General features: G+C 48.2%; 1 long non-coding RNA gene across 3 annotated transcripts; it reads left to right on the top strand.

Moving 5' to 3' along the window:
* Window positions 1-8,059: 8,059 nt before the first annotated feature.
* LOC132331311 (uncharacterized) lies at window positions 8,060-11,697 on the top strand. Of its 3 annotated transcripts, none has more exons than XR_009487544.1 (3): window positions 8,060-8,379; window positions 9,272-9,395; window positions 10,084-11,697. It is a non-coding gene; the product is annotated as an uncharacterized LOC132331311 (long non-coding RNA). The 3 variants fall into 3 exon arrangements; XR_009487546.1 differs by having other exon boundaries at window positions 8,367-8,541; XR_009487545.1 differs by lacking the exon at window positions 8,060-8,379 and adding an exon at window positions 8,512-8,651.
* The last annotated feature ends 1,031 nt before the right edge of the window (window positions 11,698-12,728 follow it).

Below are 12,728 nucleotides of genomic sequence, written 5' to 3'. Positions count from 1 at the left end.
CAGGGATCAAACAGTGTTTACAAGAAAGGAAGCCACCTAAGAAATCACCCTCGATGACTTTACCTGATGAGAGAGCTCTGCTGGAGCATTGTCACTCCCCCAGGCTGACACACATGGGCCAGAGGGGCTAAAGGGCATGTACCCAACATGGGCACCTCCAGGGCAGCATTCCCAGCTCTCCTGCCATCAGCTCACTGGGAACAGGGAGCATTCCCAGCTCTCCTGCCATCAGCCCACTGGGAATTGGCTGAGCTGTGCCTGGCTGGAGTGGAGGCAGTGATGGAGCTGGCTGTGGACACTGCTGAGTGAGGTAAGGGCAAAGAGGGGCTCTGGCTGTAGGGTGTGGAGGGTAAAGAGGGGCTCTGCTCCAGGGTGGGGTTGGCTGCTGTGCCTGGTGTGCTTTGGGTCCAGCAGTGGTGTTGGGGCACATCTGTGTGCACCTCAAGCTCCTCAGCACTGTTTGATCAGAGGCAGTGCAGTGCAAGTGCTTCCCCTGTGAAAGCTGATCTGGGGAGATAAGATACCAGGCAGGCATTTCCATGAGACATAAAGCAACCTCTTTTCCACCACCACCACGTTTTTTCCATACCCTGGTGGAAGGAGATGAGGAGGCAGGAGGGCTGAGTGGGTTGAGCTGAAGGCCAGTGCTGTCCCAGGCACTGGCAGCAGCCTGGGAGTGCTCTGCAGCTGCATGGGACGTGGGACATGGAGCAGGAGTCACAAGGAATGGCTGTCCCAGCACTGTTTGTCAGCAGCCCCTGCATAAACGGGTCTTTGAACTCACCCTGTGCCTTGTCTTGCCCTGCTGTGCCTCAGCTGAGTGTGTTTCTATCCTTCCCCACTGTACAGCAAGGCTGGAAAAGGGCAAAGAAGCTCTGTGTGTCTACTGAGGAGCTGTGGGGGATGGAAAAAGCCCTCTCCATCACTTGCTTTGAAATTATTATTATTTTTTTTAATTATTGTGTTCTCCCCTTGGTTTCTTTGCATGTCAGAGGCTGAGCATCTCCTTGACAGACAGCTCAGAGCTGTGCCCAGTGCCAGGCTGTGCTGCCACAGAGGGGAAATGTGCCTGACCAGGGCTTCTGAGGGTGGATAATGAGAGCTCTCTTCCTATAAGTGCCTGGGAATGTTTTTGAAAGGTTTTGAGTGAGGAAGGCTCCCTCCTTGCAGTGCTGTCTCCATCCTGTGTTGCCTCACACTCTCACCTGTGCTGAGGTGGTTTCTGCCACTCCTGAGATGCAGAATTTTGTTTCAGAGCTGTTATTTTTATGTATAAAACGAACTGACTTAAAATAAGCAGGAGAAACACCATTTCTCTTTCCAGAGCCCTGTTCTCCTGCTCTAAAACTCCCTGCTTGGGCAAAAGCATTGCAACTGCCCAGGCTCAGTTATTTGTTCTGCTGCCAGGGGATGGATGCTTGTTTGCCACCAAGCGTGGGGGACAACATCGTGTTTATTTCCAAGATAACAGAAAACTCTTCATTTAAATATGTATCTGAAAACCACATTTGTGGTTTGCTTTCCCACACTGGCTGGTAAAGGGAGTAGTTTTTCCTTTAATCTGTTTCAAAATCCTCCCCAAAGGTATAAAATCTTTGTTCTAGCCGGAGTTCTGCTGTAAGAACAGTAAGATTCTTGTGATGCTTTTTTCTTCTGAGGTTTTGCACTGTTTCTGATTTTTTTTTTTTTTTACTTCGTAATTTTTTTTTTATTTGTAATTCTGTGAACACTGCTCATGGTGGAAATGCCGAAATGCTGATGGTGGTCAAGGGTGTGAGGGAATGAATGTGGCATTGCTTGCTGTGCCTGAGGTGGCACCTGGCATAATGAAACCTGCTCCATTTGTGCTGCCCTGGGCTGGAAGCTGTGAAAAAGGAGTCTGGATTCTCTGGAGGAGCCCTGGGAAGGGGCTCTCTGGATGCCAGGCAATCAGGGAGAAAGGGAAATGCAGGTGTAGAGAATGAGTAAATCAGAATTTCTCAGAAATGAATCACCAGGTGTTTCATTTCTCACCCAGATCAGGCTGTTTTTCACCAGTGGCCTTTCTCCAGTAAGGGTAAAACCTTTCTCTATTTTATCCCAAGAATGTTTAATTTTGAACTAGAATTTTAATACCAAGGTTTTGCTACCAAAATCTTGCCATGCAAATCCAATAAACTCCTCTCACTTCCTCCTGCTTTGACTGCTTCCCCGAAAAATACAGTCCTTTCCAAGCAAGTTTTGTTGCAAGGAGCAGAGCACAGGACCCCAAACTTTGAGAGGAGACGTTCACCAGTTATGGCACAGGAGCAGGAGAGGTGCCAGCCTCTTTTTATTTTGAAGCAACAGTAGCTATGTGATGGCATTTTAATTTCATTTGTGTTGGTTAATAGATTCAGGTCCACCACAGAAAGTCTTTAACAAAGGACATGAGGAAGAAAAGCCTAAATCAATTTCCAAGAAGTTTGTTAAAGGACAGTTAAGACCTGGAAAAGCTGCTGTCAAACAATTCAAGAATAAGCAGCAACCAGAAAAGTTGGCAGAGAAAGTGCCAGGATGGTGAAGAGAGAGGTGAGCAGATTTTTAAGCCTGGATATCAAGGGAAACCAGGTTTTGGAAAACACATTGTTCATCTAGATTTTCCTCTTTCTGTCTGCCTTTCCAAATTGGCTGAGTAACTCCAGGTTTACTTCCTGTGTAATCTTTGATGTGGGAAAAATTACTTCACTCGACTAAGCTTGAGGCTTAGTCAAGTCATTAAAATCAACAGTTTGGAGTTTTCTTGGAAGTCAAAAGTAAAGACACAATAGCAAATTTTAAAATTGTCGTGCCATCCTAAAGCTCTGTTTATTTTAATGGCAGCATTAAGTGGTCAGCTAGAAACTGGCAATTGTTACACTTGATTTGCAAACACAGAGCTTTTCATAGCGTGTTTTGGACTGCTCTAAAGTAATTGCTATAAGCTTTGGAACAGAAATTCATGAAACAAAGTCTCAGCCGCTCTGCACGCTGTGCTGATGCCATCAGCCTTACAGACACGCAGATAAGCAGGAAAAACCCCATCCTCGCGGTGATTCTGCCTCTCTGTAATCACCAGCAGCATCTCTGCATTGTTTTTGCCCTGCCCACGCTTTTACATCTCGCAGGGCTGGTGACTCACGCTGTGCCCCCCAGGAAACCGAGCGCTCACCCCGCTGGGAGCGGCTCCTCCTCGACCTCACGGGGCCCGGCAGCTCCCGAGAGCTGCAGCAGCAACAGCTCAGGGCATCCCCAAATCCCCTGTCCTCAAATCCCCTCCTCCCCAAATCCCCACCGGTCGCTATAGAGTGTGACACGGCACAGAGCACCACGGCTCCATCAGAAGGGTGCATAAGAGAGATTTATTACAGTGACAGCTGCCTTTATAGTTTTTCAAGATATTTACATTTAATTAACAGACACATTCACTAACCATTGGTCATAAGAAAGAAACAAAGTTTTCTATGGGTGAGCAAGGAGCCACGTTACTCTGTGAGCCAGCCAGAGTCCGTATCTTTTAACTTTCTCTCTTCTATCACGTTGTCATGGGGATAGCCTTGGTGTCTTCCTCAGGAGAGATACGGGGCTTTCTTTTTCTCCAGAAAGCCTTCCCTGGCTCACAAGAACAGCCCAAAATGCCTTTCCTACACCCACCTCCTCAAATTCAACTGTGCTCAGGAGATGGAGCCGGGTCTGTCGCTCTAGGACATGAAATAAAATGACGTGGACGCTGGAACCTCCGAGGTAAAAGAAGGGCAGTTTATTTTCTGACTCCAACATTTATAGATTTCTAAAAGTGACAGTGGGTTGGAGGATGAGAGTGCCACCTCTCCAATGACGCTGGACAAACCAACAGCCCATCAAATTTCTCCTCCTCCATAAAAGAATGTAAAACAATAATTATTTAGAGAAAAGTGCGTGAGAAAGTTTGTTACAAGAATGCAAACGTCAGAAGACTCAGAAGAACAGGGTGACAAGAGTCACCTCTGCGGGGATTCCTCCTGGGGTGGCTTTTCTCTTCCCTGCTTTGAGCTGGGTGTTATGAACCCTTTGAGGGCTGTTCTGCCCTGTGCTCCAGCCCTTTCCTCTGCAGGAGCCGTGTCTAAAAATAATTTAGGTGTAATTTCTTAATTGAACAATTTATCCTTGTGAAAAATGTGTATTTTATGATTGGCTTTTCACAAATATTAGAATGAATATTATATATATTGTGTTAGAAAGTGATGCTGTATTAATTTTCTTAAGTAGCATGTTAAGCATAGTTTTAGGTTATAGCATAAGGTTAAAATAGAAACTATGATATGTAAGATAGTTTTTTTAAAAAGAGAGGAATGAGGTACTTGCACCACAATAGCAGCCACAGGACACCTAAATCTTTCAGAGAACGAAAATGTATTGCCCCATTTTCAGGAGAAACGAACTTCTTCCTGCCTTGCTCAGCCCTGAAGACCCTGTCAGGGTTCAGAGGAAGAAGCTGACACTGCCCAGACAGAATCCTGTGTTTGAATGGAATTCATGCCTCATGTATGAGGTTTATGAATATGCAACAGGCTGTTGCTTTTAAGGGTTAATCCTCTGTTAACGTGGGTCCTTTTTCAGGCTTATTTTGCCCAGAAACAGGTACCTGGATGTCTGTAACTCTTTGTTTTTATTGTCTCATATTGTCCTAATCCAAATTGCCCAAATTTTTCTTCCTCTAATTATATTCCTATTTTTATAACCATTTTATTACTATTAAACTTTTAGAATTTTAAAAACAAGTGATTGGCATTTTTCACAACCTTAAAAGACCTTGTGGAGAGAGAGAGAGATGGGGCTCCGTTTTTGTTTGTTAAAGTGCTGTAGAGCTCAGGGTTTGTGAGCTGTAACATGGATAAAAACTAATAAACACCTGAGTCCCAATGAGAAATACCATCTCACACAGTCACAGTTGGGATGTGTCACTGTCACACAGTCACAACTGGGATGTTTCTGTGCACAGCAAGGCGTGGATGCCCTGGGGGAAAGCCCAGTGGGAATATCCAGAGCAGGGTGGGAAGGCTGTCTCTATTTTGGGATTATAGTCCCTCTAAATAACTGCAGAAAGCCAAGGCACGCTGTGGGTGCAGAGGGCTGGTGTGCACACACAGCTGCCAGGGCAGGGCAGCTCTCCTGCTTTTTCTTCACCTGAGATTTTTGCTTTGGCAAAAGAGCGGGAGTTCAGGATTCTCTGGCCTCTCCTGGAGGCCTGGTGGTGGTGTCCAGCTGTGTTTGATTGTAAACTCTGAACAGTGTGAACCCTCAGTTGTTGCCATCTGCTTCCCCCACCACCCTGTGGAAATGACTGAAATAAGACCGAGTTTGCTGGGGGAGACAGGCTGTCCTCATTCCAAAGTGGAGATGTAGAAACACAAATTAAGGCTGAATTAATGCTTGTTTGGGTACTCCAAAGAATGGTGTGAATATTGCTTTCCAGCAAGGTGTGTCAGAACTCAACGTGTTCAAAGCTGCCCTGCTCTGTGTGAGTTCAGTGCTGCACCTCCATCCCAGCAGGGGATGGCTGCCAGGAGTCACAGCTGTGGGGGTGTGGGACCAGGCTGAGCACGGTGATGCTTGGGCATACCCTGCAGGACACAGCTTTCTCAGGCAGCAGTTTCCCTGTGGAATGGGTGTTAAGGTGTGTGGTGGGGACCTTTCAAGTGCCACAGAGGGAAATAGACTCTTTAAAGCTGTCAGGGTCCCAGCCCCATGGTTTAATTCTTGGAGAAAATCCCTGCAGGTCACGGGGAAGAGCAGAGCTGAGGTCCCTGCACTGGATCACTGATTGATGCCTTCAGTCCTGCCACTCTGGGAGCTGTGCTTGCTGAGATCTCCCATTTTTTGGGTTTCCTGTGCTTTTGATTTTGGGCTGGCAGGTTTGGTGTTATCAGGGCAGTGCCACCTGTTGCCTTTCCTGTGTGCAGGGATGCACAGATATTTATCAGATGTGCATCACGCAGGCTGTGTGCTCCCTCCTCTTGCTGTAAAAACTGAGCTCAAAAACACCCAGGGCATTTGGTTTGAAATAATTTGTTTTGTGGCCTGGGCTCCCTAAAGGTGCCAGGGGAGCAGAGCAGGATGGGATTTGAGGAGTTTCCTTATTTAACTGGCAGCTCCTTGGGGTCGCGCAGGTTTGTTCTGAGTGTGTGGCAGCCCGACTGAGGACCGGGCTTGGCTTTGCTGTGGCAGTGCAGATGAAGGATGGAGTTTGAGCAGAGGCCACTAGATGTCTGTACAGACCAGGCTGTGACCAGCAGCGCTCCCAGCTGCCGCTTTATTGGCTTATCCGAGCCGAGGTGAAGCCCGATTGATAGCCGGGGGTTGCACTGGCAAGCTAAAGTGATGTGCTTGGAGTACCCTGCTCAGTCTGGGCTCCTGTAAGGAAATCAGCGTTTACTAAATAGGTTTGAAACTTGGCAGCTACAAAGCTGAGGAACATTTATGTGGATTTTATGACTACAAATGCACACAATGTGTCTCTGATTTTTATCTCTAAATAATATGAACAGCTTAACTGGTTCTTTTACTAGTATGATGTTCATAGGCAAGCATGAATCCTGAAGGTACTTCTGGGTGGCCTGTGCACCTGTATCTTCATTATAAATTGTGTAATATTGACAGATAACAAACTTGGTTCCACAACAATCTCAGAAATTGAAATATATATATGTACTTTTTATATATGTATAAAAATGTACTTTATATATATATATATAAAAATGTGCTTCCCATATGCAAATGTGGTTCTTTCCAGTGCAACCTCTGAACTATGCTAAATCTCCTCAGTGATCTTTTACTCTCAATTTCCTCATCAAGCTGACTTCTCTCCTCTGTCTGTTCAGCAGTGGGAGACATTTAGTGAATGCTCTTCAAGCTCACAAACTCTGACCCAATTTGCTGGAATTCTGTATTGCTCAGGATGCCTCCCAGACCCAAGCTGCCACCTGTGCCAGCTCAGGCTGCTTTGACAGTGCCAACTGCCTCCTGCAAAGTGACACCAGGAACCCAGGCTGGTGAGTTTTGTTTCCTGGGGCAAAGGGCTGGCGTTGGTGTTTAGGGGCCTGTGGCCTGGAGTTGCCATCTGCGAGGGTTCTGAAAACCAGGCTGCCACTGCCCCTTGCCTCACTCCATCCTTTGCCTCTCTTCTTCCTGCCCCTACTCCGTCCCTTACTCTGCCCTTCACCCCTCCCCAGTCTGTCCCTGCCCCATCCCTCACTCCCCCCACCGCCCACCTGTGACTCCCTACAGCAGCACGTGGGAGCCTGAACATGGGCTTTGGGTGACACACAGACATTGTGGGCTTAGGTGTAAAGACAGGGGGTCTTGACAGATGGAGAGCTGACACTGAGGGTTTGGGGTGCATAGGATACAGGGTACCAGCTAGGGTTAGGGTACAGGTGCAGCAGCCTTCACCCCAGCCCGAAGCTCACCCTAAGCAGCACCCCTGGGTCACCAGTTTTCCCCAACAGCAGCACAAGGCAGCAACCCTAAAGGTGGGACAGCCCCAGAACCCTCCCAGCAGCTGCAGGCAATTCCCTCAATTAAAAGGTAGGGATGATGTTTGTCGGCTAGAGAGCTACAGGTAGGGTTTGGGGGCTGAGCAGGTTTTTAGGGCTTTTTTTTTAGGTTTTTTTTCAGGGCTTTAACAGGATATTTTAGGGTTTTTTTGCTAGAGTATTTTAGGAATTTTCTGGGAATGTTTAGGATATCTTTAGGGCTTTTTCAGGGTTTTTAAAAGAATTTTTTAGGGTGTTTTAAGGGCTTTCTTACTAGTAATTTGAATTTTAGTGGGGTTTTGGGTTTACTTGGAGCTTTTTAAAGACTATTTTAAAATATTTAGGGCTTTTTAAGGACTATTGAGGGTATGTGGAGGACTTTTTTAGGGCTAAGGTATTTCTAGAGTATTTGATGGAATTTTTAGGTTTTTTTAGGATCTTATCAGGGCATTTTAAGGGTTGTTGGGTGTTAAGTTGTTCCCCCTCAGTTATGAGTTGGACTGTTCTGTTTTCCCCCGTATCTGGTGTGGTTCAGCCTTGGCTCACTCCACCCTCCTCCTCACTGCCCATCAACACCGCTCCTCCCATCCCTCAATGCATCCTTCCCGGGCTCCTCCCTGGTGCCCTGCCTGTCACTCGGCGCCCCCTCCCTTCCCTCTAGAAAGTTCCAGCTGGGGCGTCGGGTGATTGGCTCAGGGGCCAGGTTTCTGCCCCCCCATGTTCCCTTATTGGATGTTCCTCATTGTCACTCCCTCAGAGGCCGAACCCCTCTCTGCTCCCCATTGGCCCAAGGACTGTCTCCACCCTCATTTCTGGTGCCCCTCAAAGGCTGGTGTAAGCCGGATTTGTGCTTTGTCTCCAGCTGTAGGTTCGTTTTCTTTTCTGAGGCTTCCCAGTTAATAAAAGGCTGCTTCAGCCCTCAGCTGGAGTCCCTCTCTTTCCTGGCTGGATTGCTGCCGCGAGTCTCCCGTCCTATGTAGGGAGCTGTCTCCTCCACAGAGCGGGGCAGTCGTCCCTAGGCGCTCTCTGGGTAACCCAAGCCTAAGGGAGTGCCCCCTACTGCAAGCAGCGTGCTGTGAGCTTGCCGGGCGGCTGTGAGGGTCGAGCCCTCCTCTGAGATCTCTCGCTGCTTCAGTTGGGGTATTTTTAGGGGCTCTTTTAGGACTATTTAGGGATTTTTAAGGTTCTTTGGGGATTTTTAGGGGTGTTTGAGGGTTTTTTAAAAAGGGTATTTTTTAGTGCCTTCTGAAGCTATTCTTAGGTTTTTGTGGGGTGTTTGGGACGCTTTAAAAACTAGGGCTTTTTTCGGGAATTGATAGGGTTTTTTTAGGGTCCTTTCAGGGCATGACAGAGGCTGAGGGGCACTGTGGGGGCTTCAGGCTAGCAGGTGCTCGGAGCTGAGGGAGGAACAGGGAGAGGGGACAGTGGGTGACACACAGAGATGCTGAGGGTGGCAGGGGCAGCTGGAGGGTGACACAGAGAAGCTGGGGGCTGAGGGGCAAAGGAGAGGGATTAAGGGTGACACACAGGAGCTGAGGGGCAGCTAAGAGGGGGCTTGAGGGGCATAGCGGGGGCTTGAGGGTGACACAGCCTGAGGGCTGGGGGGCAGAGGGTGGGCTTGAAGGCTGGACAGTCCAGTGGAGATCAGGGCTACAGGCTACAGCTTAGGAGGCAAGTTAGAGTACAGCTGCACCACTGCTCAGCCCAGCCCTAATCTCAGTTTAACCAGCCCCCCTAACAACAGCCTTTCCCCCCAACAGCAGCACAACACAGCAACCCTAACAGCGAGACCAGAGCGGAACCCTCCTGGTGGGACAAGACAGCAATCCTCTCACCAGGACAACAACAGAACTCTCAGCAGACAACAAGATCTACTGCAAAAAGGTAGGGAAGATATCTGAGGGTTAGAGAGCAACAGGTGGGGCTTGGAGGCTTAGAAGGTTTTTTCCGGATTTTTCCACAACTTCTAAGGATATATAGGGGATTCTTCAAGGTTTCTTAGAACATTTTTGGCTTTTCAGAGTATTGGAAGGGATTTTTAAAGGCTATTTCAGGATATTTTGGAGTATTGTTATGGTCAGGGTCAGGAACAAAAGGGGATGCTCGATGAAAATGCAGAGTTTTAGGACTGCAGTGGAATGCATTTGAAAAGGCTCAGTGGTGAGAGAGTGGATTGGGTAAGACACTGCTGGTCCAAAGGCTGTGAGTTCTAAAACCAGTGGAGTCATTGTGGCTGGGGTCAGATGCTGGCAGCTTTGCAGAGGAGAAAACCCAGACAGTAAAACACACCACCCCATGAGTTTGCCACATGTAAAGTGACATCAGGAACGTGGGCTGCTGAGTTTTGCTTCCCAGGGAAAAGGGACAGTGCTGTTGTTCAGGGGCCTGTGGCCCTGAGTGGCCAGTCATCTGCTAGGGTACTGAACACCACAAAGCCCAGAGCTCCAAGCACACTGCAACTGCAAAAGGCATCCCAAGGGGAACACAATCTAAAATCTCTGACTCTGTCAGAGAAAGTTACTCGCTGAAGGCCCTGAGGCCTGAGAGCATTGCTAAGCTATTGTTTTCACAGGTGAGTTTTGCTGTATGCTACACTGAGCCCAGTGAGAAGAAGAGGGGGGCACTGTGCCCTTTTTGCAACTGTAGTCTTGGAAGCTGTTCCCACCTCTCGGCCTGGCTGGACTTCTCCTTAGATTTGGAGTGGTCCCCCACAGAAGACCCTTCTCACTGGTTTGCAACTACTGTGACAGACAGACTGAAATGTGAGAAGCCTCTCCATCTAAGACCAAGACGTGAAACCCCCTATGTGAAAAGGCCCCCTCGCTCTTTCCAAGGACTGTGACTGAAACCCCTAACCCAGGGGAGGTGTGTGGGGGAGGCAAGCTAACCAAAACGAGATGTTTGCCTTCAGGTTGTGACCACTGGACCAAGAAGACAGTGGCTCTCGCTTACTGCTGAGAACATGGGCTACCTGTGTCATGGTTTGAGGGGAAATGGTTTTTTTGGGATGGTGTGGTCATGCCAGTCGGTGTCCAGATTTTAATATTGGCACCTGGTTTGTCCACTGAGGGCATAGATACACCGCTGAGAACACAGGGGGTTAAAAGCTGTGAACTCCCAGGGGAAGTTCCTTTTGAGTTCCGGCTCTGGACGAGAGGAGACCTCTCCCCTGTCCAGCTCTGAGCTGGGCAGGGGGTAGGGGAGCCATGGGAGGTAGGCCAGGCCGAAGGGAGGTAGGCCAGGCCTGGGCCGAAGGGTGGAGGAGCATTGCACTGCGAGGGCTTCGGGCAGCCATCCCCCATTCCCCCCCCGGAGGAAGAGAGAGAGAGCAGACTGTGCTTGTGATAGCGCGGCTGGAGTGAAGGAGAAGGGCGGGGTGCCCAGCAAGGCAGCCAGCCGTGGGAGTTCATGAACCAAACTGGCAGAGCCTGGGACTTTTAACCCTTCTTGGGATGATGGAAACCTTGCAAATGCTGATTCCTCCTGGAGTTGGTGAGATTGAGAGAAGTTGAGAAGAATTCTAGGTGGGAGGAGATGATGGAGTGGCTTTTGGCTGGACTTTTCTTGGATAGCTATGGACAGAACCCTTGAGTTCCTGTGACACAGAGACTGCATCCTAGGGGGAGGCAATGGCTCAGAGCCAGGAGAGTGCGGTGATGTGAAGGTGTGTGAACAGAGACGATGGGTGAGGAGGGTGGTGGTGGTGCCCTCCGTCTTCGAAGAAGAAGAAGAGGAAGATGATCTCTGTTCAAGAGACCCCTCAGCCCCAGGGGGTGAAACATGGGGGGGACAGGTGTCCCAAAAGGAAAGGGACTGTGCTCTTTTTTGGAACTGGACAAAGCATCCTTAAAGGGAAAAAACCCTAGAAGCAGCTCTGGTCCATATGCAGTGGTGAGAGCACTGGACGTGGAAGGAAGAGGTCACGATGGCAAAATGTTCTCCGGGCGGTGCCACACGTGACACAGAAACACGAGAAGTTTCGACTGTTTCCTGGGTGAAGTCTGTGGTGCAAGAGGGACTCCTCTCTTCTCAAAGAATTGAGAATTGATTATCCAGAGGGTGGTAACGAAATTAGGAAATTTGGTGGGGGGAGGAGGAGGAAATTTGGAAGGTTTTCATCCCGTGTTCTGTGTGTTTTTTCCCTGTAGTTTTATGTTAATAAAGTTTTTTTTTCTTTCAGTCGTAAGTTGGAGCCTGCTCTGCTCTGTCTCTGATCACATCTCACAGTAGATACCAGGAAAAGAGGTTTTCTCATGGAAGCACTGGCATTTCGCCAGGCTCAGACCATGACAACCTGTTACATATATTCTTTATTGAATCTGTTTTTCCCCCCCTCGCAAATTCCAATAGAGTTATCACATTAAAAACCTCTGAGTTAGCTAGAAAATTTGAGATCTCCCCAATGTAACAGGTGGATCCTGGACTGGACTGGACCAAAGAGCGTTGTCTCGACTTTTGGTAGCTATATTCCCCCCCCCTTTTCTATATCTTTCTCTTTCTTTTTCTCTCCATTAATCCCTCCATGGCATTTTACCATGGTCATTTAATAAATGTAGATTTCTTTTTATTATTAGGGCAAATCCCCTGTGCTGCGTTGGTTTTTAGCACCCTGAGATCAATCCACGAACCAACATGAAACCCGTTTATAAGAACGGTTCGTGACAGATGCCTCCCAGACCCAAGCTGCCACCACTGGCAACTTGGGCCGTTTGACAGTGCCAAGTGCCTCCTGCAAACTGACATGAGGTGACGGAGTCAACGGGAGACAAACACATCCGATGATGATCAACAAGTCTCAATTTATTGATTTAACATGCATGCTCTTACAACAGTGATAATAAGGCTCATACATATTGCAAAACTAAAGCTCACTATTGGTTCGCTATAAAAGGTCAGCTCAGCCTTTGCTATCAGATACTCAGGATGCCTATGTTTTCTCCCCTCATTAGGTAGTCTCTGCTTCTGCATCCCGTTATTGTATAACTTCCTGCTCAAGGACACTCTGGCCCTGCCAAAGGCCCCCCACCAAAGGCCCATTGCTTTACCAGCTGTATTTTATCATGTCCCTTCTCTTCAAGCCACGTCTCCACAAAACTCTCCACACTTCCCCCGTTTTCTTTTTGAGCAAGAAGGTTTGTCTGCCAGGTTTTTTCTATCATTCGACTGACCATATTCTGAATGCAATTAAAAATACAAGGCAAAATAAGCAAAAGCATC

This window comes from Haemorhous mexicanus, chromosome 9 (genome assembly GCF_027477595.1).
Source record: "Haemorhous mexicanus isolate bHaeMex1 chromosome 9, bHaeMex1.pri, whole genome shotgun sequence".
In the NCBI taxonomy this organism is placed as follows: domain Eukaryota; kingdom Metazoa; phylum Chordata; class Aves; order Passeriformes; family Fringillidae; genus Haemorhous; species Haemorhous mexicanus.
This window is presented reverse-complemented; position numbering and strand designations above follow the sequence as displayed.